General features: G+C 42.7%; 1 protein-coding gene across 1 annotated transcript in view; it reads left to right on the plus strand.

The window, feature by feature from the left end:
* Positions 1 to 3217: 3217 nt before the first annotated feature.
* Positions 3218 to 23736, plus strand: part of LOC142834739 (HAUS augmin-like complex subunit 8) — a 90679-nt gene continuing 70160 nt past the window's right edge. The window contains exon 1 of the mRNA XM_075947556.1: positions 3218 to 3348. The gene's annotated coding sequence lies outside the window, so the exon portion shown is untranslated. The remainder of the gene's footprint in view (positions 3349 to 23736) is intronic.

The raw sequence follows: 23736 nt of genomic DNA on the forward strand, positions 1-23736 counted from the left end.
ACAGAAATTTAAAAAAAAAAGCCTTGAGAAAAATTTGAGAACTTCACATTGAAAAAGTAGGAAAACAATTAGTAGTCACACGGATAGGGCCCTGCTTCAGTTTGGGAGCTAGGGGGGCAGCTCCCACTCTGGAATAAATGAAACCTGGGTGGACCTGAACCAGATCTACAAGGAGGAATGGAGGAGTGAGGGCCAAAAGCAAAACAAGAACCCAAACTCCAGGAGGAAATTGCCCCAGTGGAGCACTTTGTCCAAATTCCTTGTGACTTACACCAAGGCAATGCGAGCACACAGCCTTTGAGCCGCCCTAGCCTCTGGAGACAAAACATGAGTCCTCCCATTTTCCTAGCCAGCCCAGTGCACATGGTACCAGCAAATGCTGCTTAGTCCTGTGGTAAAATAAATGCTGATTTTCAGGGTCTGACTTATTCCTGAAATACCCTGCTAATACTGTCCTATGTTTTCTGTCTTATTATTTTTATTCATCTTTATATTCCTTACTTTTTATTTCTTCCCAGACAGCTTTCTGGTTTGGTTTTGTTTGTGGAGACAGAGTGCCAAGAAGCCCAGACTACCCTTGAACTCCTGAAGCTGCCGCTTTAGCCTCCCAGGGTCATGATTATAGTCATGAGGCTCCTGCCTGGCTGACTTACAGTAGTGGATCTTCCCTCTCCTTCTCTCCAAAAACATTAATGGAATTTGTGCTTTTATCCCTTTTCCTAGAATAATCTAAGCTTTCATACAGAAGACCTAGGTATCCCCATACCAATATCCAGGTTTGGAAGATCTAAACACTTTGTGATGAAACATGGCAGACAGCCAAAGCATTCTGTGTGCTTGTCTGACACTGGATTGCTTCTACTTGGTTTTCTTTTGACACTTGCAACAAAGTTGTTTGAAGTAAACCTAAAGAAAATTGGCCTTCCTAATACAAACTGATACATGCATTAAAATGTAAGGGCCATTTTCACCATTTCCTTTTTTCTAATATCTGGGTCTGACTGAGAAATAAAATGGGTAGCCAAGACTATGGCTCCTATGGTCTCTTGGAACCGATTTTTTAAAAAATGGCTGGATTTCCATCAGCTAGCTGTGTAATCCCTTGAAGTTTGTCAAAATCAACTACTTTTTCTGAGACCAGTTCCATACCCCGAAGGAGGCAAAGAACCATGATGTCCCGCCTCTGTCAGCGCTTTGGCCAGGTTTGTAATCCTAGTGTGGTTCTCTGGCTGGCATGGCCACTTCCCCCATAGAGACTGTACTGGCTACCAAACGAGTCTGGTCTGCATATTGTCTCAGTGCTTCCTGAATTCTACGTGGCTCCTCAGGAGTGAGAGTAGAAGCTTGGATGATGTAGTAGTCATGCCAGGCTAGAACATAGGTCTGGGACAGATAACAAAACTCTTTAATATAAGCAGAAGGATTAGTAGAAAAGAAACACAGCCACTTTTTTATCTGAGAGATATCCGGAATAGAAAAGGGAATATGGACTTTTATTGCGCCATTGACCCCCACCACTTCCTGAAGAGGGCAGAGAACATAATTATGGTGGGATCTGGTATAGGAGGAGACAGGGGAGGATTGGGAGGGGCTAGCTCAGTGTGAACAGGGGATCCAAGGATTGGAAGTTGTGGTAGGAGGGGGAGGTAGGGAAGGAGGGGGGAAAGGAAGAAGTTGACCTTCAACTTCCGGTTTGCTAGGGAGGCAGTAGGTGAGGGTGGGGAAGGAGAGAAATGTGGAGAACATTGCTCGCAGGTGGGGTGGGTAGTGAGGGTTTGAGGGAGTGGGGGAGGGGCAAGTGCCTCTGGCTGCTTGGTCCAATTGGAATTATCAGGGTCCCAATTCCCAGTAGACCAGGAATTTGGAGGTGCCGCAGTCCTAGCATCCCAGACTAGTGCTGCAAGACACTGGCTACTGAGGGAGGGCCAGGATTTATACTAGATCCACTTAATCTCAAGACATTTTGTTTTATTAACTCTTCAGTTGGGATCCAGGAAAAAAGATGTTTTGTCTTAATAACTCTTCAATTTGGATCCAGGAAAAAGATGTTTTCTTTTTTTGTTTTATAAACAGTGTTTTTCCCTGTAGTCCCAATTGTCCTGTGACTCACTCTGTAAATGAGGCTGGCCTCAGAGATCTACAGTTTTTGCTTCCTTAATGCTGGGATTAAAGACATGTACCACCACTGACCCATCAAAAGGATGCTAAACTCTTAAGTTTAAAACCTTGGACGCTATTTGCAGCCTATCATTTCCTCATCCCATGTTTTAGCTATTGCAAAACATTCAACTATTGTTCTAAAGTAGTGTTGATATGGTGACTAAAATGGTAATATTCTGAATAAGGCAAACGTTAGCTCTGTTGTACCCTGACACAGTCAGACCATATCTATAAGACTTTATGCTTTACAAATACACATTTAAAGTTGTAGGCTTTTTTTTCAAGAAGCAACTCTGAAATACTGGAAGAATATCTATCTACAGGAAATGCACATGGGATCCAGAGCCATGAAATTTCAGCAAAGATCCGAAGGGATAACCAGTGAAGAAGTATTTGATGTTATTTTCACTGCAGCGTCATGTTAGATAGATCTAGAACAAAGGCAGAACTGCCCAAAGATAGGACCAGTATCTTAAACAAGAAATTATTCCCTCATCTCATGAAATGTTTTATAAAAAGTAGTTGAGTTATTCTGTCAATATTCTGTAGATTTATAAGTTTTATTTTAATTCTGTGTCATCATATCTCTGACTTTGCCAATCTGCCTAGGCTTTGGGAGGTTTCTCTAAGGCCCTGATGTATAGAGCTCTTGGGAATACACTTGGGAGAGCTGGTAAAGATGTGGGGCCAGTGCCTTTGGAAAAGGGTTGTTTTAGATTCTCAGAAACCAGGACTTTTTCACAGAAAAGTGAAAACTGGTTATCCGTCCCAACACCACTGAGGACTTTGTTTATAATGTACTTGAGTTACCCAGTGTATTTCTTGTGCAACATTGTCTGATTTGCCTCTTTCTGAATTTGTATACTTCCTTTTAAAACCGATTTACATTAGCAAGAGACTTGCTGTTGAATTATAATTAGCAGCCAGTGCTGGGAATGCTGCCCTGTGAACCTTTTGCTCACCTGGTTCTGTCACTCAGACCTCACTAGCCAATCAGAGACCCCAGCAGACCCACCAGTCAAATGGGAGGGTTCTTCCATTCCAGTTTAGCTTTTCCTGAAGAAATCATCATTTCTCTCCTCCTCTGCGCCTTGGGCTCCCTTGTCAGGAGAGAGCATTTGAGCTTGGCAGCTGCACCGTGGTGAGTGAGGGGTTGCTCTCCACAGACAGGAGGAGTGGTGTGCCAAGGTGAGTAAGGGGCCAATGTCCCCACGTGTGGAGGAGTGGCTGGGCTTGGCGGGTGAGGGGCCGCTGTTCCCAAACTAGGTGGAGCGGCCTGCTGAGGCTCGCGTCTGGTGTGGTGTGTCCTCCCCTGGCTGGGTGGGAGCCAGTGGACAAACAGAGTTTAGTGTGTTCCTGCCTCGTCCTGCCTCATCCTAAGTAGTTCTAAGTCCTCCTTGCAACTCCCTGCTGGCAGCCTCTGAATAACTTCACTGCCTGGGCTGTGTCTGCACAGAGCAGAGCTTTGGGAGCCCCAAATGGTGGTGCCTATAGTGCTTATATTTTTGCATGTGGAGATATCACCAAATATGCCAAAGTCGGAGACTTGTGGTCTCTCCTGGGTCTTCAGAAGTTCTGCACTTTTAACATTTAGGTTTAGGATTCATCTGTAGTTAATTTTGTGAGGCTTGTAAAAGGTTTCTCCTGTGTAGAGTAGCACTCCGCTGCTAAACTGTGATGTAAAAGAGTAGAGTTGATAATAGAATTAATGGTATAAGGATTTACCAGTTCTTAGGAGACATTAAGTCACAGAAAGTGTTAGGTTGTGAGCTTAGGCCCCAGTCCTTCACATCTATCCCAGCCACCAGGCCTGGTCTGGACTTCAAATCCCAGCATGCCAGGTCCTGACCCCTCCCTGGGGGTGGGGTCGGGACCCCTCCCCGGGGTACTTAAGTCATCCCGCTGGGGGTCACGTTCCTTTGTCTTCCCGGTTCCTCCACAGGAGCGCAGATCTCCCATTAAACCTGGATATTTCTTAATTTGGCGCGTTTTGATTTGGCTTGATTGGGACTTTTTGCGTCGTCAGAGAGCTTGCTTAGGAAATATTCCTAACATTTGGAGGCTCCCACAGAGCTAGGGCAGGTCCTTTCCACGTGGCAGGCCTAGTGTTGAAAGGCACCTAGTCTGCAGGTGGAGCTCTACGCCACGCTTACAACTGGCTTCTGGGCTTCAGCTGCTGCGTCTTGGTGAGTTCCTTTTCTTGTCTATGCTATAGGGTTGGGGGGGACCCATTCGTACTTATTTTTGTCGTTTTCGGATTTCCATTTGAAGTCGTGAGCTCACGCTGGGAATTCGAGTCAGGTTGCAGTCAATCCTGCGGGATTGGGGTTGGCTGAGGCGGAGATCCGTTTCTATCAGGACTTCCGGCATTCAATCTCCGCGACCCCTTTTTGACCTAACAGCCACTTAGGAGGACGCTCTGAAATGGATTTAGGACATGTGGTTGGGCATAGACTCTTAAATGGGCACTTACAGTTCAAAGCCAGGTCTATTTTTGCCCCTGTAAGCCTCTTACAAAAAAAAATCGTTTAAATTGAGCCTGACTGATACAAATGAGCAAAACTTACATATATATGGTTTTTTGTCCATGTTTGTGTGTGTGTGTGTGTGTCTGTTCTCTCTCTCCACCCCCACCTTAGGCCGTCTCACCACCATGCTGCCTGAGGCACTGCCCCCCCCTCCCTTCCTCAAGCCCACACTCCCTACCTCCTCTGGTGGAGCTACATTTATTCCCCAGTCCTTCACATCTATCCCAGCCACCAGGCCTGGTCTGGACTTCAAATCCCAGCATGCCAGGTCCTGACCCCTCCCTGAGCTAGGGCAGGTCCACTTATAACCGGCTTCTGTGCTTCAGCTGCTGCATCTTGGTGAGTTCCTTTTCTTGTCTATGCTGTAGGGTTTGGGGGGGGGGGAACCCATTCGTACTTATTTTTGTCGTTTTTGGATTTCCATTTGAAGTTGTGAGCTCACGCTGGGAATTTGAGTCAGGTTGCAGTCAATCCTGTGGGATTGGGGTTGGCTGAGGTGGAGATCCGTTTCTACTGGGAGGCTGGTCATTCAATCTCCATCTTTTTGACCTAAGAGCCACTTTGGAGGACGCTCTGAAATGGACTTAGGCCACGTGGTTGGCGGAGCTGTGTTGGATATTTCTTAATTTGGATTGATTTGATTTGGGAATTTATGCGTTGTCAGAGAGCTCACTTAGGAAGTATTCCTAACACAATTTAAGTATTCTATTTTTCTAAATTTTTTTCTAAATATTTTTCTAAATTTATCTTAAATATTGTTCACATTCACTACTGTTATAGCTTTGATGTAAGTTTTTTTTTTGAGTTTTGGCTTTCTCTGTCTTTGAACTCACAGAGATCTGCCTGTGCCTGCCTCCCAAATGCTGGGATTAAAGATGTACACCACCACTTTCCAGCAAGAAGTCATATTATGTCAATCTTTGTACTATTTTTTTATAATGTTATTGATCACTCTGAGTGTTTCCACTATGAATGTAGCTTTGTAATCAGCTTTTCTGTTATAAATTGTTGGAAATTGTCATTGAATTGTATTCATTTTATGCTGCAAATTTACTATACACAACATCTTTGTTTTGAGGTATCAAGTTCCCAAAAATTAATTATATGCTTCATTATTTACTTTGGTTTTATTTTTCTTGTTGCTGTTAATCTGTGAACTACTTTTCGGTTTATTGGATACAATGTCTTTGCAGGTGGGTTTTGCTGATGTGAGGTTATCTGTTGCTTGAGTTTTTGTGCATGAAGTTAGCTTTGTTGGTTTGAGGTTTTCCTTGTAGTACTTTCTGTAAGGCTGGGTTTGTGGCTATGTGTTGTTTAAATCTGGTTTTGTCATGGAATATCTTGTTTCCTCCATCGATGGTGATTGAAAGGTTTGCTGGGTATAGATATCTTTGCTTGCATCTGTGGTGTCTTAGTGTCTGCAGCACATCTGCCCAGGACCTTCTGGCTTTCTTGGTTTCCATTGAGAATTCGGGTGTAATTCTGATACGTTTACCTATATATGTTACTTGACCTTTTTCCTTTGCAGCTCTCAATATTCTTTCTTTATTCTGTATGTTTTGTGTTTTAATTATTATATGGCTAGGGGATTTTTTTTTATCCAATCTATTTGGTGTTCTTTAAGCTTCTTGTACCTTCATAGGGATATCCTTCTTTAAGTTGGGAAAATTTTGCTCTATAATTTTCTTGAATATGTTTTCTGTGCCTTTTGTCCCTATTATTCTTAGGTTTGTTCTATTGGTTTTTTCTTTCAGTTTATTTACATGATGTATTATATTAATAGATTTTTGTATGTTTTACCATTCTTGCATTCTGGGATGAAGCTGACTTGATCATGGTGAATTTTTTTGATGTGTTCTTACATTCAGTTTGCTAGCATTTTATTGAGTATTTCTGCATATCTATGTTCATAAGTGAGATTATTTTTTAATTTTCTTTCTGTGTTGAGTCTTTGTGTGGTTTTGGGATCAGGGTAGCTGTAGTCTCATAAAAAAGAGTTTGGCAATGTTCCTTCCGGTTCTATTCTGGGGAACACTCATAGGAGTATAGGAAGTTCTGATAGAACTCAGCATTAAAACCATTTGTCCCTGGGATATTTTTGTTTGTGAGGCTTTGCATGATAGCTTCTATTTCCTTGTAGTTTATAAGTCTATTTAAATTGTTCACCTGGTCTTGATTTAATTTTGGTATATGGTACCTAACCAGAAAACTGTCCTTTTCTTTTATGTTTTCTAATTTTGTGGAGTACAGGTTTTTGTAGTATGATCTAAGGATTCTCTGGATTTCCTTAGTTTCTGTTGTCATGTATCCTTTTTCATTTCTGATTGTGTTAATTTGAATGTTCTATCTCTGCTTTTTTTATTATTTTGGATAATAGTTTGGCTAGTGACCTTTCTTCAGTTTCTTTATATGCTATGAACTTCCCTCTTAGCACTGCTTTCATAGTGTCCCATAGGTTTGTGTACTTTGTGGCTTCATTTTTGTTTAATTTAGGAAGTCTTTTCTTTATTTCTTCCTTTGACCCAGGGGTGGTTCAATAGTTTTCTGTTCAATTTCCATGAATTTGTATGATTTCTGATAGTATTTTTGTTGTTAAGTTCTAACTTTAAACCTTGGTGCTCCAATAAGATACATAGTGTTATTCCAATTTTTTCATATCTGTGGATATTTGCTTTGCTATGCATTATGGTCACTTTTAGAGAAGGTTCTGAGGTGCTGAGAAGAAGGTATAATTTTGCGTTTAGGTGAAATGTTCTGTACATGTCTGTTAAATTCTTTTCATTCATGCCATCTGCTAGTTTCCTTATTTCTCTGTAAATTTTTTGTCTGGTAGACCAAACTAACATTGTGGTTAGTGGAATGTAGAAGTCTACTATTAGTGTGTGGATTTTGATGTATGTTTTAAGCTTTAGTAATGTTTCTTTTACATATGTGAGTGCTCTTGTATTAGGGGCATAAATGTTAAGGATTGAGACTACAGCTTGATAGATTCATCTTGTTATGAGTATAAACTGTCTTTCTTTAGCTCTTTTTATTTATTTTATTTTGAAATATAATGCTAGATATTAGGATAGCTACACCTTCTTGTTTCTTATGTGCATTTAATCAAAAAACCTTTTTCTAATCCTTTACTTAGTTAATGTTCGTCTTAGAGGTGGAGGTGTGTTTCTTGTATACAACAGAAGTCTGGATCTTCTTTTCCTATCCATTTTTTTTTAGCCTGTGTCCTTTTATAGGTGAGTTGCGACCATTGATATTAAGTGCTATTAATGACCACTGGTTGTTAATTCCTGTTCTTTTTTAGTGGGACTGGTTGTCTGTTTCCCTTCCTTGGGTTTTGCTGATCTGAGGTTATCTTTTGCTTGATATTTTTTTTTTGTGGGTGAAGTTAGTTTCCTTGGGTTGTTGTTTTCCTTCTAGTACTTTCTGTAATGCTGGGTTTGTGGATATATATTATGTAAATCTGGTTTTGTCATGCAATATCAATTGTTTCCTCCATTGATGGTGATTGAAAGGTTTGCTGGGTATAGATATCTGTGCTTGCATCTGTGGTCTCTTAGTGTCTGCAGCACATCTGACCAGGACCTTCTGGCTTTCTTGGTTTCCATTGAGAAGTTAGGTGTAATTCTGATAGGTCTACCTTTCTATGTTACTTGACCTTTTCCCTTTGCAGCTCATAATACTCTGTCTTTAGTCTATATGTTTTAATTATTATATGGTGAGGGTACTTTATTTTGATCTAGTCTATCTTATGTTCTGTAAGCTTCTTCTATCTCTGTAGGGATATCCTTCTTTAAGTTTGTATGATTTTGTTGAATGTGTTTTTTTGTGTCTTTGAGCTGGAGTTCTTCTCCTATCCCTATCATTCTTTATCATTTTGTGTTAAGAATTTATTAGATTTAATGTTTTCTTTTGCTGATGAGTTAATTTCATATAGCCATCTTCAACCCCTGAGATTCTCTCTTCCATCTCTTCTATTTTGGTCCAATTCTTACAGTGGCTGTCTAAGTCTTTGGTAACTGTTCTTGGTCTGCTCTGTGTCTCAGGCAGCTACTGAGGTCTCCTTTAGCATGCTCTCTTGCTCTGTTCTCCTGGGTTGCTCTCATAGCTTGTGCTTTATAGTTCCCCTCTTTGTTCTCTCAGCTGGAACCTCTCCTGCTGGCTGTCTAGTTAACCCAAGTCAGGTTTGTGAGGACCGCTGCTGGGTTCTGGTCACTCACCTCTTGGTCCTCTCTGTATTGTATTTCAGAGTACCACTGAGGTTGCTGGATAGGTTAATTTGTGTGCATGATGATTTTTGTTGCTTGTGTGGGTCCAGGAGATGGGAGTGGGTATTGGTCCAGCCTACCTGCAGGAAACTCTCCTTTTGGCTATAGAAACTGAGGTAGTCAGAGTATAGGTCCAGAGTTTTGCCTCACTATGGAGGGCCTAGAAAGTGTGGTGTCATACCGGGTGTCTTGTCACTCACCTCTTGGTTCTCTCTGTATGGGAGCAAGCTGCTTTCAGAGGTTATGGTTAGGGTTATGGTTAGGTGCCCAAAAACTCCATAAAATAAGGGTAAAATACAAAAATAATCACGAGGGAAACTGACAAAGTCTTTCAAACATGGTTGACCATTTTACCAAAGTCAAAATAATGAGTTTCTCTCCAATGTGGTTCTCTATTGGAACCCATAAGCTCCCATTTCAGATAGTTACATGGAGCTGTGGTTGAAAGAATTGTTTGCAAAAGCCCAAGGATCAAATGCCAAAGAGCAGTGCATAGGGTGCACTTAAGTAGGTTGGCACCATCTGTGCTCTGTGTGCACTCTACTATGGTGGTTCAGCCTCCTCCAGGTCTTCCACTATTTACTTTTTTGATGCCTCAGTGCCAGTATCCTACAGCCCCCATTTTGCAGTCTCCTCAGGAACATAAAGCTCTTTAGTCTCCATCCCATCAATCCCAAATACTTGTCTGCCTGGCAAGAATAGGATATTCTAAGATACATTCAAGTTTATCCCTTTTTCTAATAGCTACTGAAATTGACACTATGAAATTTGAGTTTCCTTGGGAATTTCACTGTGGAAAAAGACTGACTCCTTCAGGCGAGACCATGTCTACTTAAGAAACATTTACTCCTAATGTGACCACCTTACAGGAGAGACAGGAGGGTTTCAGAGATGGGAATGCTTTCATTATATGACTTAGTTATATTATTTTTGTATAGCCCTTATCATCTATCTAAACCTGTTAGGACCCCAAGGATAAATTAATCACCTTATATCTTCATCACTGTTCCAAATTAGTCACACCAAAAAAATATGTTTATTACTTTTCTTAATAATTTGTTCTTTTTTCTTTTCTATTTTTTATATTAAGTAATATCCTCATTATGAATCTCTGGCTGTGTTGTAACTCAGTGTATAGAGTAGCATCTTGTAGAGAAATCAGTGCTATTTTGCCACATTATCTCCAGTGTTCCTCAATTATAGTTTGGCACACCACAGACCAATTAATACATTTTTGTTGTTCAAGACAGAGTTTTTTTGTGTATCTTTGGCTGTCCTGCAACTAGCTTTGTATACCATGCTTACCTTGAGTTTATAGAGACCTACCTTTCTCATACTATGTGGTTCAGAATTCTTTTGAACACCTAGTCCTGCTTTTGTTGCTCAGTGCTAGAAAGAAAGTCTTGCAACTGCTGCAAGGCTGGGTCTTAAGTGGTAAGTCAGAAGGAAAACTTTGTAGAACGTGACCATAAACCTGTAGTTTAAAAGGTAGTAGAACTATGGTGATGTTGATTGTCTTTTGGCAATACATGATTAGAATGCTTCTAACTTTCTGCTCTCACCAGCCACAATGATATGATTCAGTGATGTTTAATTCTAGGGGACAAAAGGAAGTACCAAAGTTTCTCATGTGTTCATGTTATTGGGCAGGTAGATAGGGCAGAATCTGTATCTTGTGATATAATCCTTGTGACATGAAGCAGATATTAAATTATTTTCCATAATGTTTTTTATAACCTCATTGATCACTCTGAGTGTTTCCACTATGAATGTAGCTTTGTAATCTGCTTTTCTGTTATAAATTTTTGGAAATTGCCATCTAATTGTATTCATTTTATGCTGCCAATTTACTATACACACCATAATGTTCTTCCTTTCTTCCTCTCTTTCATTTTTCAAAATGCGTTGTAGCTTACAACTTTATATTTCTGCATTTTTAGACTGGACCCTTAATTTCTATATTTTATTCTTATACTTTTCATTATTGAAGAAGGAAGCTCTCTCCTCTTTTCCTGCTTGCCCTAGCTCTGGCTACCAAGCTCATTTCTTTACCAGCATTAGAGCCTACTTCCTTGAAATTTTGGTATATACTGAATACCAGCTGAGATATTCAGCCTCATGAACTTAACAACTATTTCTATTGTTTGACAGACATTTTTGGATTACCTGCATCACAGCTTGTAAGACATTCTAATAAATCCACTTTCTATATACATGGAGAGATTCATTCTACCATTCCTATTTATGTAGACAACTTTGAATAATGCTGCTGTGGGTTTTTTCACCTGCCCATTGAGGAAGATGTGATAGCATTAGTGCTCATAAACACTTTGTTTCTATCTCATTATTCTCTAAGTATTCAACTTTTCCTGAAGACTACTCTTTATTTTTATCATTTCGACAACAGTTTGTTCTAAATTTCATGAATGAAACTCCAAAGAAATGAAACCATCATGCATATTTCTGGTTGTAGAAAGGCTTATTATCTGTTTTTAATCTGTGATCTAGGTCTTGCTTTTCTTTCCTGGTTATCTGAAGTCCCTGTGACATCCAGGTAAAAATTACCTTCAGTTCACCTCAGTTTGGTGTCACATAACAAATATCTCCTTTTGTATCTTTGAATCTCCCTTTAGCCAGGCGATGGTGGCTCACGCCTTTAATCCCAGCACTCAGGAGGCAGAGGCAGGCGGATCTCTGAGTTCGAGATCAGCCTGGTCTACAGAGCTAGTTCCAGGATAGGCTCCAAGGCCACAGAGAAACCCTGTCTCGAAAAAACCAAAAAAAAATGTAGTGAGCCGGACAGGATCGCCATTACAAGATGGGGCGGACACCCTGTCTTGTTTGTTACAAACAACTCCATATTTGGCTATTCACTGAGAGCTGCGTGTCCCCGCTTCCCGCATGCGCGGTGGATGTGGATTCTTGGGCCTATCCCGATGCGGTCTGGTGTCAGCTGTTGGTGGCAGCCAATCACAGGGCGACCCGTGTGCCAATTCCCTATTTAAGCGGCTGCCTAAGTGCACCCCCTTCCCTTCGCTTCCTGCTCCCCTTCGCTTCCTGCTGCCTCTCCCCTGTGCTCCCTGCCCCTTCGCTCCCTGTCCCTCGTTTTCCTGCCCCCTCGTTCCCTGCCCCCATCAATCAAGGGCACTCCAGTAAAGCGTGATCTGAGTGGAATCCTGGTGTGGTGGTCGTTCTTCCGTCACCGGTCAAGAAGTCCGCCGCAACTGGTGCCGAAATCCCGGGAACTTCGGTCGCCAGGCGAAGGGCCGAAGAGGATTCTGAACTCAACACGCGGAGTGGCGACGTCGGTAAGTTTCTCCCAGTATGCTGGTTTCAGTCTCCCCAAGTATGCTGTTTGCGGGAGTGGGTTCTTGGATGTTTGGTCTCGTGTTCGTGGCGTTTGTGGTGTTAGTACTAGCCTGCTTTCTCTGGTTTCACTGCCTTAAGTCTGGCCGCAACCTCAGAGCGGGAAACAACGTGGACGTTCCGAGAGAGGGGCGAAAGGCCCGGATTAAACACAAGAACGGTTTTTCAGATTCAAAGGGAGGAAACTTGGAAAGGCCTAAAAGAAAAAAGGTAAAAGAAAAGGATCCTGATACAATCCTCTCTAAAAGAGAGGCTAATGAGAAGAGGGGAGGTCCCCTCTATCCAGCGCTCGAGGAATTTGCGGGCCTGGATCGGTCTGAGGAGGAGTTAGACCCTCAGGAGGAGGAAGAGCTGGAGAAAGCCGCCTCTGGTAATCTTAATGTGTCATCCTATGATAGGCTTGGTAGAGATCTGGCCGCTAAACAAGAAATGCTAAGGAAGGGAATTATATTCCTCTGGTTCGAGTTACCAAGGCCTCCAGATTTTGTAGAATGTGAACAGCTGTGGCTCTAAGATGCAAAGCTGCAAACACAGGACCTGCCTTGAGGACCCACTAGGCTAGAACGCTAGGCCACTCCCAGCGTGGGCCTCAGGGCATAGAAGTGCAGCACGACCGTGGTAAGGCTCACCAGCTTAAACGGTCGGTCGGGCCCAGCCGCTCTGCTCAGCCAAGCCTCCAAGCAAGGCTGAGCGGCTGAGCACATGTTCTTGTGGTTAAACAACTTTGTATTTAGGCTCAAAAAAGGGTATTGCTAAGTTTTGAGGTAGATATTTGCCTAATTTTAAAAAATAGACAAAATGAGGGGTCCCTCAATGCTGGGGAAACTCTCACTCAGGTCTTGGGATGGCGCGGGCCCCCGCATGGCTCGCGGGAGACCATCCTTGCTGAGGTCGCGCACGTGGCCTTGGTTGGCGGGGGAGGAGTTCAACCCCGAGTACCAGGAAAAAGAATTTTTAAAAAAGGAGGCCACTGCCCAATGGTCCAAAAGGGTCATATTCCAAAAAATCCACAGGTGGTTGCCTTGGGACCACTCCCAAGGTCGTAATCTGTTAGTTCCTAAAACACAGCAAGCTGATAATCACAAGGAGGAAACTCACTGTTTATCGGGATTGTTATCAGGATTGCAGTCTTGCTTTGTCTTCAGCAGGGTCGCTTAAGCGGCTAGTCCTGAATTTTTGGTTCTTCTCTTCCTGCTGGGAGAATCTGGTTTGTTCAGGTTTTTCAATACTATGTGTGATCCAAAGGTGACTGTCAGTATACACCTCCAGCACCAGTTTACACTTCCAGCAAAAAAGGTTTTTTCTTTACCCACATTTTCTTAAACATAAATTGTTAACAATAATTTTTAATCTTGGTCATTTCTACAAGGATAAGATAAAATCTCAGAGTTTTGGTTTGCATTTCTCTGAGGGCTAAAGGTTGTTATGTTTGAGCATTTTTTAAGTGTCTCAGTCATTTTTAAGTTCGTCTGTTGAGAGTTTTCAGTTTAGGTCTGTAACAAATATTTTTATTGGATCAAAATTTTAATAACTAATTTCCTGAGTTCTTCATATATTTTTGGAATGGATTTATGATAAGTAAAGATCTTTTCCCACTATATAGCCTTGTTATACAAAAGTTTCTCAGTTCAGGAGATTTATGGTTTCTCCAAATGTTTATGCCACTGAGGCTGTGTTTGAGATGTGGCAAAATGTGCTTCAAAAATTTTTTCTCTATGAGGTTCAACATAATTTTATATGCTAAGGCCTTTGGCTCATTTAAACTTAAGTTTTGTACATAAAGATGGATATAGGTCTATTTTCATTTTTCTACATGTTGGGGCCTGGTCTTGGCACCAGATAAGATCCAACAGACTACTGCTATAAAATTTCTGGGGGCAATTATATCCCCTTTGACGGTGACCCCTCAAAAGATTTCCATTAGCACCCATCATTTGAGGACACTTAATGATTTTCAACAATTATTGGGTGATATTAATTGGATTAGGGGGTATTTAAACATCCCCCGGGCAAAGTTGTTGCCCTTGTTTTCTATTTTGGAAGGTGATCCAAATGTTAATTCGAACAGAACTTTGACCCCCTTGGCTGAAAAGGCTTTAAAACAGGTGGAAAAAGCAATGACTAAGGCACAATTGTGCCGAGTCGATCCTGATTTGCCTATATTCTTATGCATCTTAAAAACTGCACATTACCCTACTGGGGTGCTATGGCAAGATGGCCCCTTGTGGTGGATCCATGGTAATTCTTCAGGTACCAAAACCATTCAATATTATCCCGAGTTGGTTGCTTCTCAAGCGGTATTGGGGATAAAACATTGTTTAACATCTTTTGCAACCATGCCGGATAAATTGATTATTCCCTATACCAAAGGACAGGTGGAGACATTGGCAGCTACAGTAAATGAATGGGCTGTTTTGGTTTGCGCTTTTCCTAACCTTATTGATAATCATTATCCAAGACATCCCCTATTAAATTTTGTGGTAAGGAACTTAGTGTATTTTCCTAAGGTTACCTTTAAAAGCCCATTAATGTGGCCTTGACTGTTTTTACTGATGGCTCCAAAACTGGCAAAGGTGCCATAGTAATTCAAGGTAGGGATCCCATTTTGCTTGATTTTCGACCTGATTCCCCACAAGTCAAGGAATGTATGACCGTGCTGGCATACTTTGCTTCCAGGACCCATGTCTGAGGCCAATGATTTGGCTGACTGCCTTACCCGGTCCATGGCTTTGGTCGTCTCGGACCCTGTAGAATTAGCACGAGATTTTCATAAGCTTTGGCATGTGCCTGCCAATACCCTTAGAAAAAAATTTCATATTTCCAGAGAGATAGCCAGAGAAATAGTTAAAGCCTGTTCTTCATGTGTGACCTTTTTATACCCCCCTAATGTTGGGGTCAACCCTAGAGGGCTGCAACCTAACGCGTTGTGGCAAATGGATGTTACCCATCTGCCTGATTTTGGCAAATTAAAATATTTACATGTATCAGTGGATACCTTTTCGGGCATTATTCATGCCACGCCCCTAGCGGGAGAAAAGGTAACTCATGTAAAAACACATTGCCTGGAGGCCTGGGCCGCCTGGGGAAAACCCCTACGCCTGAAGACAGACAATGGCCCGGCATATACCTCCCATGGATTTCGTGCCTTTTGTGCACAGCTCCAAGTGACCCACATTACGGGTCTTCCATACAATCCACAAGGACAAGGTATTGTGGAGAGAGCCAACAGAAATATTAAAGAAATTCTACAAAAACAAAAAGGGGGAATAGCTGAATCCGCTTCCCCCAGGGAAAGAATCTCCCTTGCTCTCTTCACACTTAACTTTTTAAACCTGAATGAGTCGGGTGCTGCAGCAGCTGAAAAGCATGCAGCAGGCCCTATGGAACAAAAGGAATATGTGAAGTGGAAAGATGTATTGGATAACAAATGGTATGGACCGGATCTTGTGTTGGCAAGATCCAGGGGAGCTGTATGTGTTTTTCCACAGGGCCAAGAGGCTCCGCTTTGGGTTCCGAGCCGGCTGACACGCATGATCAAGGAAGTTCCTAAGGATGAGGCTGAGTCTCTGGAGAAAGTTCCTGCAGACATCCCTGATGACATGGATCCAGTGGAAGGCGGAGCACTGAAGGGGAATCCTGTCAGCCTTCCCAAAGGCGATGCCTGTTCGGCATGATGCCACGGTTCTCCCCAGATTTTTACCTTATAGGAGAAGCACGTAACTTTACAGAGAAAGGGTCCCTATGCTTTCAGTTGCGTGGGCATGTTTTTGGCAAGCTGCCTGGGTGGCCGTGTGTTGTGCCTGTGGTTGGTTTGCTGCCTTCGAGCCCAGACCAATAGGGATAAGGCTATATTGGGATAAAGTTATAATCTCTCAGGCATTAGCTACTCTGGAGTGTGGCTCCTTCCCCCAGATATGATTGTTAGCACTAAGAGACGCTTAGAGCTTCCATCCTGCACAGCCTTTGCACCCCATGGGATCTGTTGATCCATTGCACTTGGGTAGGTGTGCGGATGTAGGCTCCTTCTGCACAGCCTTTGCACCCCATGGGATCTGTCGATCCATTGCACTTGGGAAGGTGTGTGGTTGTAGGTTCCTGCGACACAGCCTTTGCACCCCCGGGGTTCCTCGAATACCCATTGCACAGGGGAAGGTGTGTCCATGGAAAATATCTTCCATCCTCGATCGACCAACACATCATGAGGTGGGGGTCAGATTGGATGAGTTAGTCCTGCGCTCATTGCTTACAAACAATAAGGGGGAACTGTAGTGAGCCAGACAGGATCGCCATTACAAGATGGCGCCGACACCCTGTCTTGTTTGTTACAAACAACTCCATATTTGGCTATTCACTGAGAGCTGCGTGTCCCCGCTTCCCGCATGCGCGGTGGATGTGGATTCTTGGGCCTATCCCGATGCGGTCTGGTGTCAGCTGTTGGTGGCAGCCAATCACAGGGCGACCCGTGTGCCAATTCCCTATTTAAGCGGCTGCCTAAGTGCACCCCCTTCCCTTCGCTTCCTGCTCCCCTTCGCTTCCTGCTGCCTCTCCCCTGTGCTCCCTGCCCCTTCGCTCCCTGTCCCTCGTTTTCCTGCCCCCTCGTTCCCTGCCCCCATCAATCAAGGGCACTCCAGTAAAGCGTGATCTGAGTGGAATCCTGGTGTGGTGGTCGTTCTTCCGTCACCGGTCAAGAAGTCCGCCGCAAAAAAATATCTCCCTTTAACTGATAATATTCTGGGCATCCTTCCACCTGTGGAACAGTGGCCTGTACAAGCTAGCTTGTGTCAAGGAGAAGAATGGGCAGTGCCTGTGGAGAGCTGGAAGATAGCAGGATCTGTTGTTGGAGCCAGGGGTACATGCTATGGAAATGCTCCTCTACTCATTTAGAAAGGGTCTTTGGGATAAAAGGCAGGGCCAGGAACCACTGAGCTGTGTCTTTAATTTTCATTTTTTAAATTTTTATTTCATTAGTTAATTAATTTATTGTTTTTCAAGACAGGATTTCTCTGTAGCTTTGGAGCCTTTCCTGGAAATAGCTTTTGCAGGTTTCTTTCTTTCTTTTTTTCTTTCTTTTTTTCTCTTTTTTTCTTTCTTTCTTTTATTTTTTAATTTAGTTTTAGTTTTTCAAGGCAGGGTTTCTCTGCACCTTTGGATCCTGTCCTGAAACTAGCTCTTGTAGATCTATCTATCTATTTATCTATCTATCTATTTGTCTATCTATATATTTATCTATCCATCCGCCCGCCCACCCACCCACCCACCCATCTATCTATCTATCTATCTATCTATCTATCTATCTATCTATCTATCTATCTATCTATCTATCTATCTATCTATCTATCTATTGTCTTTCGAGACAGGGTTTCTCTGTAGCTTTGGATCCTTTCCTGTAACTAGCTCTTTTCCTGTAATTAACTCTCTGTACCTTTACCCCTAAAATATACAGGAAAAAAAGCTTTGCTTGCTAAACCAGCCCCAGAGGAAGAAATTCCTTCTCACCTGGGTGCCAGCAGATACAGCACCAGGATGTTTAGCTCAGGGAGCCAAATTTCATCCTAATCCTCCCAGTATCTTCCAGGGAGCTGCACAGCCACGCCCCTTCTGAGACACAAGGCACCTGCCTTGTCAGTCTTTTATCCACCCTGTTAGCCCTAAGAAATGCATGCTTGGTGCCATTGTTCTCACCTATGGGATCGCTAACCATATCTCTGTGGGTGTGTAAAGGGGAAACCTTGTGGGATGGGTAGATAGTGAGGAACATTGAGGAGGGCCATAGAAAGCGTAACATCAGGAGAGCACTAGAGAGAGCACAGACAGAAAAAACGGAACTTGATAAAAAGACTTCTGTGAGTTAATTTGTTGTTTGCCCTCAGACCTTATTGCAGATGTCACCTACTATAGCAATCCTTCTGAATCCCGAGAGGTCGAGTGGGGCTTAACCCCAACATAAACCTCAATAAAAAAAGAAACAAAGGGTTCATCGAACTCATTCTTTGGAGATTTCTGTTTATAGACCTGAGGTAGGGCCTGCACAGATAATTAGAAATACATAAAAATAGGTTTCTCAACTGATAGCTAAAAATTAGGACTAATGATGTTTTTCTTTGGCTCATTGTCAAGATAAAATAAGGTAACTTACAAAATTGTGTAGTTTATGACTTCAGTTAAATAACTGCAGTGGTAGTTTTTGATGCATAGTAAGTTATACCCTACCCACAGAAACAGCTGACCTGAGCTAGGGGGCATTCACTGACTCTGGACTGATGAGGGGAACCTGCATAGGACCTAACTAGGCCCTCTGAATGTGGGTGACAGTTGTGTGGCTTAGGCAGTCTGTAGGGCTACTGGCAGTTGGACCAGGATTTATCCCTAGTGCTTGAATTGGCTTTTAGGATCCCATTCTCTTTGGAGGGATACCTTGCTAAGCCTAGATACAGGGGGGAGGGCCTTGGTCTTTTCTCAAAGGATGTGCCAGACTTTGTTGACTCCTCTCTCGGGAAGGCTTACCCTCTCTGAGGATTGGATAGAGGGGACGGTGTCGGGGAGATGAGGGTAGTGGGAGGAGGGGAAGGAATGGGAACTGGGATTGGTATGTAAAATGAGAAAAAAATATTTTAAAAAAGTTATCCCCGCCGGGCATTGGTGGTGCACGCCTTTAATCCCAGCACTTGGGAGGCAGAGGCAGGTGGATCTCTGGGACTTCGAGGCCAGCATGGTCTACAAGAGCTAGTTCCGGGACAGGCACCAAAGCTACAGAGAAACCCTGTCCCCCCCCAAAAAAAAACTAAAAAAAAAAAGTTATCCCCAAACACAGTAGTGTTCATAAATAAAAATTTACTCTTCATCATCTAAGAGCTGACTGCAGCAGCTCTGCTGTTCTCACTGCCTGTATGATAACAGGCAGGAGCGAGGTGGCTAAGCAGCTGTTCCTGTGTGTGTGGACTGTCGATTGCCTTGGCGGGCCACTTAGTCTAGGGTTAGTAGCCCGCCTGGCAGTTCAGTTATTCCAGGGTCCCGGAGAGGCACTACCTGGAAGATATGGGCTAGGAGACAGGAAGAAGGCCATGCAAAGTTTGTCAAAGCCTCCGTTTATTAGGGACAAGATACAGCTTTTTATAGGGTAAGGAGTTGGGGGATGGGCACAGGGTTCTGGGCTCTTGCCGCGTGGTTCACGTTGGTCACATGGTCCTCGTTGGTCACGTAGGCAGGAGGTTATCTTCGGTCAAGTCACAGTAGGCCTGGAAGTTGACACATCTAGTTCTCTAGATAGTTTAGAATGTGGAGTGGGTTCCGCTAACAGATAGCTCTCATTAACAGCCAATTTGGGTGTGGGGTAGGCTCTGTCAATAGAACCATTCTTAACACAATTAGGGGTGTGGGGTTCTCTGCAGACTCCCCAGGGTGATGGTTCCTGTAAAGATTTTAGGAGGAAATTGGCTCCTGACAGATCCCCCTTTCTTTTATAAAGACAGGCAGCTATTAAGTGAAGGGCATCAGGTCAGAGTCCAACCAAGGTGTCAGATCTAAAGGAGAAGGGACTGGGACAAGGAGAGACCCTCCTCTCGAATGGTGAAGCAATTTACCTCTCCTGGGAACAGAGGGGTGCCTTATGATTCTTAGGTCTAGTGGGGACCAGGTCTTTATCCCCCTTACCCGTCTTAGGATTCCCAGTATCCTGTCTTAGGTTGGGGGATTTCCTGCCACAAGTCACCCATCCTTGGAGCTCCTCAAATGAAAGGTATCTAGCGAGATTTAAAGTAAACAGATAACAGGGCACCCTGTCTTAGGCCATGTGGAGGGCACTCCTCGTGCCTGGCACCATGCCATGTTGAGCCGGCCAGTACAGCCTCTGTATGGTGTGCTGTTCAGGCGAGGGTCCACACTAACTCCCGTCATTGGGCCCCTGTGTCTATCACTAATGAAAAGACTGTGAGTAGCTCCTCAAACAAAATAAAATGATATAATTTTGGGCACCAATAACTCCATCTTCCAGACAAGAAGAAAGGGCATTTTCCAAACCCAGTATTCACCTTTTAATCTGGCCTTAGGTATCCTCCTTCCTAAATGCCTACTCCACATAAGATTACGTGTGCTGCCTGCCAACAATTAGGGCAGTGTAAAAGGGATCTAAATCTAAAATTTTTAACATATGCATTAAACCCAAACATTTTACAGCATGTGTCAAACTTTTCCCAACATCTATAAGCAGTTATAAGTATCATTAGATCAATTGCAGTAAGAGCACAATGACATACATTGTTGTCATCAAATACCACCAGTTCCAGTCTCTGAGCAACAGTGACAGGAACCCTAATCTTTCCCCTTTCTTAAGTGAAAAAGGCATTAATATTTTAATTAAAATGAGTTCTGTGTCCCAAACATTAAAACTGTCTGATGTTTAGTCCGCATCAGAGGATTCCTGAGTGAGGTGAGCTGGAGTCAGCTATCTGAAGCAGCACATCCTGGCACTTATCTCAGGCGGGTCTCCCTGGACTCTCTAGGGGCAGAATTGACACCCTGCAGAGTGGTGTAGCAGGTTCTGTTATCAGGCACTCCTCTCTCCTTGGGGGCAGGAAAGGCCGGACCAAGGACCTCTCCCCAGTCTCCTCTGGAACTCCTCTGTGGGATGTCCGCAGCCACGGCAGCATCAGATCCAGCTTTTATTTTCTTTCTGTGAAAAAAGCATAAACATATCCTCGACCCCAAATATAAATAGGTCGGGTTTTTTTTATAATGCATTGCAAGGGCTTGTCCATCTTGCCTTAGCAAAGGTTAGCTTGGTGTTATCACGCCAGATCCGTTTGTGTTAGGATCTGCTTGCAACTTTTATGAGTTGCTTTCAAGGAGCCTTGTTACGCTCCACAATTTCTTTTTTATTAGCCATATATGCAGCTCTTCCATAAGAATATTATAACTAGGGCTTTAACCATTGGACCTCCAACCAAAAGTTTGTAAGCTATCCTCCTCTTAAGTTTTAAGTCTGCCTTGCAGATAGGAAAATGGAAAAATGAAGGATTTTTTAACTAATAATGCTGGCCTCATTAGACATCAACATGTAGAAAAATGAAAATAAATCTATATCCATCTCCATGTACAAAACTTAAGTTTAAATGAGCCAAAGGCCTCAGCATATAAAAATTATGTTGAATCTCACAGAGGAAAAATTTTTTGAAGTATACTTTCCACATCTCAAACACAGCCTCAGTGGCATAAACATTTGGAGAAACCATAAATCTCCTGAACTGAGAAACTTTTGTATAACAAGACTATATAGTGGGAAAAGATCTTTACTTATCATAAATCCATTCCAAAAATATATGAAGAACTCAGGAACTTAGTTATTAAAAATTTTAATCCCAAAAAATATTTGTTATAGACCTAAACTGAAAACTCTCAGACGAACTTAAAAATGACTGAGACACTTAAAAATGCTCAAACATAACAACCTTTAGCCCTCAGAGAAATGCAAACCAAAACTCTGAGATTTTATCTTATCCTTGTAGAAATGACCAAGATTAAAAATTATTGTTAACAATTTATGTTTAAGAAAATGTGGGTAAAGAAAAAACTTTTATTGCTGGAAGTGTAAACTGACAGTCACCTTTGGATCACACAAGTATTAAAAAACCTGGATGAACCCCGACTCTCCCAGCAGGAAGAAAAGAATCAAAAATCCAGGGCTAGCCGCTTCAGCCCTAGGAACTGCCCTAGGAACCAGCTGAAGACAAAGCCAGACCTTAACCTGGAAAAACAGGTTTTTCAGCTGCGATTATCACAGTACTGTTTTAGGAACTAGGGGATTATTGGGAGTGGTCCCAAGAGGCAGGAGAGCTGTCTTCCTGCAACCACCACAGGATTTTTGGAATTTATGAACCTCCTGGACCACTGGGTTGTGGCCCCTTTCCTCAAAAAATTCTTTCTCCTGGTCACTGGGGGTCGAACCAGGCCATGTGTGCGACCTCAGCAAGGATGGTCTCCGGGCCCTTGCCATCCAGAGACCCAAGTGAGAGTCTCCCCAGCACTGAGGGACCCTCATTTTGTCTATTTTTTAAAATTAGGCAAATATCTACCTCAAAACTTTTTGGGCCTAAATACAAAGATGTTTGACCATACAAGGACATGTGTTTAGCCATGCCCATAGCAGAACCATTTTATCTTTGCCTAGAATCTGAAAATAACCCAGATGTACCTCTTTTACACCTAGGATAAATGAGACATCATCCTTTTAAATATCCATGAATACCACAAAATATCTTGGAGTAACTCCAAGCAAGCAGGACAGAAGTTTGGGTCCCGTCATCTCTGCCTGTGAAGGCGGAAATGTTTTTTATTTTTAACCATTATCACTTGTTAGAGTATAACTCTGGCCCTTGATAAATTTAATTAAGAGGCCTGAGTCTCAGCAGACCACCTTGAAGCCACACCTGGCAGCAGGAAAGGACCTCAAGCTGAAACAATAGGACTCCCACCCAAGAGCGGGCCGTACAAATGGAAAAACTTGTAGGATAAGAACTTTAAATCTTGAAAGATCCTCTACTTTCTTGCGAAAGCAGAAGAAACACAGCAAAAATGACAATTTCACTGAAAGCAGTCTACAGATTCAGTGTAAATGTCCATTAAAAATTATAGCAACATTCCTCACAGAACTCACAGATTCAATATAAATGTTCATTAAAATTATAGCAAAACTTTTCACAGAACTCGAAAGAACAATATAGAACTCAAAAGAACAATCTCCAACCTTATACAAAAGAAATAAAAACTCAGGATAGCCTAAACAATTCTAAAAATCCTCTGAATATATCACAATCTTTGATTTTAAAACTTTCCTACAGAAACATAGTACTGAAATTAATCTACCTTAGATATAAACTTCTATACCTACAAACTAAAGATTTTTGACCAAGAAGCAAGATTTTTAAAATGGAAAAGAAGCATATTTACTGTCCTAAATGAAGCTGCAACTTTTTGAGTCTAGATTCCTGTATAGCAAACCTGCCTGTCAGCTTTCGCTCCATATGGCAGGGGGTTAAAGACATAGGCTCTCTAGCCCTAGCAGCCAGCCTGCTTGGCAGGCATAACTGTGTGGATTGTACCCTAACTTCTCATATCTCAAGGGACTCCCTTTTGAGTCCGCAAGCAAACACATAAAGCAAACATATGAAGCAAACACATGAATCTCTGTTTTTGACTCTTACTCCTCTCTCCCTGAGTGATTGATTAAATTCCTGTATGAATTTCTCTTCCCTTGAAAGTCCCATATCTTTTTGGACGACGGTGAACCTGCGCCTACCTTGTCCTGCAGATCTGTCCGAGTTCTACAGCTGCAGAACCTTCTGTTTTCTTCTTGTTCTCCCGGGACTGCGCGTTGTCGTCCGATAGTTGACCGTGCTCCGCGTCGCTGGTTCGGGCACCAC

This window comes from Microtus pennsylvanicus, chromosome 14 (genome assembly GCF_037038515.1).
Source record: "Microtus pennsylvanicus isolate mMicPen1 chromosome 14, mMicPen1.hap1, whole genome shotgun sequence".
NCBI lineage: Eukaryota > Metazoa > Chordata > Mammalia > Rodentia > Cricetidae > Microtus > Microtus pennsylvanicus.